The sequence below is a fragment of the Macrobrachium rosenbergii genome, chromosome 2 (genome assembly GCF_040412425.1).
Source record: "Macrobrachium rosenbergii isolate ZJJX-2024 chromosome 2, ASM4041242v1, whole genome shotgun sequence".
NCBI classification, from domain to species: domain Eukaryota; kingdom Metazoa; phylum Arthropoda; class Malacostraca; order Decapoda; family Palaemonidae; genus Macrobrachium; species Macrobrachium rosenbergii.
This window is the reverse complement of record NC_089742.1, coordinates 21,620,819-21,625,818: the sequence shown is the minus strand read 5'-3', so window position 1 is coordinate 21,625,818 and position 5,000 is coordinate 21,620,819.

Genomic DNA, 5,000 nt, shown 5'->3' with positions numbered 1-5,000 from the left:
AAAGGAAGTTAAGTGCACATCACTCAGTATGCAAATTAGGGTCCTAGCAACCATGTTAGAACTGATGTATTGCTTTTACCCCAAACAGAAAGTTTCTTTGATATCCAGACACGGAAGTTACGTACAGCTAGAACAGTTTGTTTTAGAGGTCTTATATTCATATTTTGATAAATTTCATACGAAATAAAAATCAATTCCACACGAGTTGAAGATGCTTGGGTAATATCGACTGTTGAGTGCATAACAGGTCTCTCAGTGTAGCTTCGATATTTTGATATTATAAGAGACAATCGTCGATAAATTTCCTTTGTACGATTCCAAGTAACAAGAAATAGATATATTTTATCTACATAACAGAGAAGCGAAAACGCTTGAAGTTTCTGATTGAGCTCTTTGGAAATATATTGTATTTTAATATTTCTAGATGTCACCAACGTGCATCATGAACATTTGCTTCTTCAATAAAATGGAAAACCCCAGGTATATATGATTGAAAAATCAATTATTGTAAGGAAAACAATTCTGTGGTGATTTTCTTTATAAGGGGCAGTGCAGACATAAACTGTAGCCTTGAAATTTTAAATAACACAAGTAAAAGAAAAAGAACTGCAAATCTGGTTATCACTGCTTTGGGAAGTCGGTGAGCACTGGCAGCAAAGTGTTGGCCTCAGCTTTTTATCACTAACGTTAAAACCTACCAAAACCAGTTCCCTAATCTCAGAGGAAACATAACGCGGCCACATCCACTTAGTATCACAGCAAAAAAAAAAAAATGTAGTACATGCAACCTATGGATGGAATCTCGATAAAGCTCCGCGTGTCCCGTACTGATTATTTGCTAAAAAAAAAAAAAAAATTACGCATTCAGATTAGGTATTTACTCAATTAACAGGAAGTTCATTGGGAATTATTATTATTATTATTAGTGGTTACTCATTTACATTAAAATTATGTTTTATCCAGTTTCATTACACACCCACACACACACACATATGCATACACACACACACACATATATATATATATATATATATATATATATATATATATATATATATATATATATATATATATATATATATATATATATATATATATATATATATATATATATATATATATATATATATATATATATATATATATATATATATATAAATTTATGACTCACATCAGGTTCGATCCTGATACCACTCAGAAATTTATTTCTGCTCCACACGTGATTGTGTGTTGACTATATCTATACATATATATATATATATATATATATATATATATATATATATATATATATATATATATACATATACATATATATATATATATATATATATATATATATATATATATATATATATATATATATATATATATATATATATATATACTATGTATACATACATACATACACACACACACACACACACACACACACACATATATATATATATATATATATATATATATATATATATATATATATATATATATATATATATATATATATATATGTATATATATATCAAAGAAGACAGATGCTCAAAGTCGATTAGTTTCCCAGACTGTCTTCCCTTTCTTTATTCTTTATGATACTGTGTCATCTGCAGTTGCTATTGATCTTTTACATCAGCTGTTTTGTTTCTACATTTTACAAGTTTGGCCTGAAACTGTCTTGCAGTGCAGGCATGCGATCATTACACTTAATTTTATACTTTCACTCAGTCTATGGTAATATATATATGTATATATATATATATATATATACATACATACATACATACATATATATATATATATATATATACATATATATATATATATATATATATATATATATACATATATATGCACAAGTGCATATTTTGTTATTAACAAAATAAAATTCTTTCACAAGAAACTAGATTCATATTTCAGTGTTTTCAAAAGTATTTTTGCACACTAAGATTCTGGTATAAAGTCTCATGAAAGATCTTGCCTGATAGATTAGAAGTAATAGAGTGTTCATATCTTAAGCACAAACACTGAGAGGAGATGATTCATTGCAATATCTCAAGCCTAGAGGAGGTAGGAATGATTCGCTGACAAACTGAAAGCTCGTCATTTTTATAACCTAAATGACGATAAGGGACACTCACTACTTTTTTAATCTTACCTCATTTTAAAACAATGTTACAGAATGTTGCATACTATCAAATACTAATATAATGGTTTCCGGTTAGGTCTACTATCTATAAAGCTTTGAGAAACCTTTATTATAAGTTATGTATCCCTCTTCATGACCCAAGTGCAATTCAATCTAAAGAAAGCAACCAGCATCTACTGATACAAACTAGAACGCTTAGGCGAGAAATAATTCTTACAGATTAGCAATCATTTTTCCTAAACGACTCGAAGAGACATCATGAACCAGTGTTTACAGCAACCAAGACATGATAGCATCTCCTCGAGAAATATGATTTTTCTTATACAAACACATCATAGAGATGAAAATACTTAGGTGGATGTGTGGAGTAACAAAAATGGACACGATTCAAAATGAAAGAGTAAGAGGAACTACTAAAGTCGTAGAACTATCAAAGAAGGCTCAGGAAAGAAGACTTCAGTGGTATGGCCACGTGATGAGAAAGGATGAGTTAAAAGTTAAGTATACCTTAGTTTAACCAGACCACTGAGCTGATTAACAGCTCTCCTAGGGCTGGCCCGAAGGATTAGACTTATTTTACGTGGCTAAGAACCAACTGGTTACTTAGCAACGGGATCTACAGGTTATTGTGGAATCCGAAGCACATTATAGCGAGAAATGAACTTCTATCACCAGAAATAAATTCCTCTAGCTCTTCATCAGCCGGCCGGGGGAATTGAACTCCGGCCCATCGAGTGACAGTCTGAAGCTCAACCGACTCAGCCAACGAAGGGCTAAGAGACATATGAAGGGAGGAGTGGTGCAGATGGAGGTGCCTGGTGGGAGAGCGAGAGTAAGACTAAAGCGAAGGTGGATGGATGCAGTTAGAGAAGATCTGAGAGACAAACAATTGTCAGAGGACGATGTGTTTGACACAGCCAGGTGGAGGAAAGCTGTCAGAAACATCGACCCCACATACAAGTGGGAAAAGATGCAGAGAAAGAAGAAACACTTCATAGCTATTCCGAAATCAGTTTCATGTCGAGCTTATATTCTGACGATGACGGTACTTCAAAGTGCTGTTTATAACGACTAGGAAAACTGAATTATGTTTTGATTGTTGGACGTTAGGAAATGGAGACTGGATTGAGGGTGAAATAGTCCCGGTGGAGGAGACACTCAGTGAGATCAATAAAAAGAAATGAATGAAGAAATATATAGAAATATTGTTCTCAAATCTGATGGAACAATTATGCATCAATCTAAAACTTAAAAAAAGCTATACTTCAGTTCTAAAATGACCTGACTTTACAATGAATGTCACTGACTATGAAAAATAAAAAACTGTTCACAGTAATTCATGAAATACAGACATAACATACTACCCACGCAAAAGTTTGTTACTTTTTCATGAAACGAACCAGAAGGAAGACTTATAAAAAAGACTTTATATATAAGATAACGATTATGAATTATATATTATATAAGAAACAGATCGTGATAGCAAGTGTCCCAAAACTTAATGAAGGAGAGAATAACACAGGATAAGTAAAGGGTAAAACCCATATCTAAACTACGATGTTAAAAGTTAAGTATACCTTAGTTTAACCAGACCACTGAGCTGATTAACAGTTCTCCTAGGGCTGGCCCGAAAGACTAGATTTATTTTACGTGGCTAAGAATCAATTGGTTACCTAGCAACGGGACCTACAGCCTACTGTGAAATCCGAACCACATTATACCGAGAAATGAATTTCTATCACCAGAAATAAATTCCTCTAATTCTTCATTGGCCGGCCGGAGACGCGAACTCGGGCCTAGCAGAGTGCTAACCGACAACTCTACCGACTCGCCCAACGAGGAACTATAAACTACGATGTGAAAGATGAAAATGAAACCTATGAATTAGTCATGCTGAAATCTGAAGCAACCAGAGGAATAAACGTAAAATCATTAAAAATACTGACCACAGATTAAAACAAGTGAAAAATGCGCAGTTTCTTCAGCGCAATCGAGTTTTCTGTACATCGTATAATCAAGGCCACCGAAAATAGAGCTGTCTTTCGGTGATCTCGATATAATACTGTATGAGCCGCGGCCCATGAAACTTTAACCACGGCCCGGTGGTGGCCTGGCCTATATCGTTGCCAGAAGCAAGATTATGGCTAACTTTAACCTTAAATAAAATAAAGACTACTGAGGCTACAGGGCTTCAATTTGGTATGTTTGATGTTTGGAGGGTGGGTGATCAACATACCAATTTGCAGCCCTCTAGCCTCGGTTGTTTTTAAGATGTGAGGGCGGACAGAAAAAGTGCGGACGGACAGACAAAACCAGCACTATAGTTTTCTTTTCAGAAAACCAAAAAGAACTTGCGTTAAAGTGCTGACATGCTTTAAGTGCCCTGTAAGACATTTCTTTTTAAATTAATCGTATGAGTATTACAAAACTCTCCTAGTGGATTTATAAAGGATTTCCTCTCATATAGGAAATCATTTAGGCTTTTGAACGTTGAGAATAAAAATAGCGACCAACATTTTTACGGACTAGTAGTCGTGGTAATATAAATAATATTAAACAACCATATGAGGACAATGAAGGTGACTGCATTGTCAATACTGTCAATATAACGCAAAAAGAAAATTAAATCTAGGAAGAAGAAAGATTACCGTAGAGCTTAAGTCATCAAGATTATCATCAGTTGACCACGATAAAGCTTGAGATTGAAACTTGCGTAACAGTTATTAGTACGGGGAGGAGATAAAACACTGAAGGAGGATGTTTACTTGGCGTTGCTCCGGTTGAGATCTCTCGAGTAAAAGGAGACAATCTCCTTGCGCTCTGTTTTTTTGTTTTCTGTTAAAGAAAACTGCTGAGA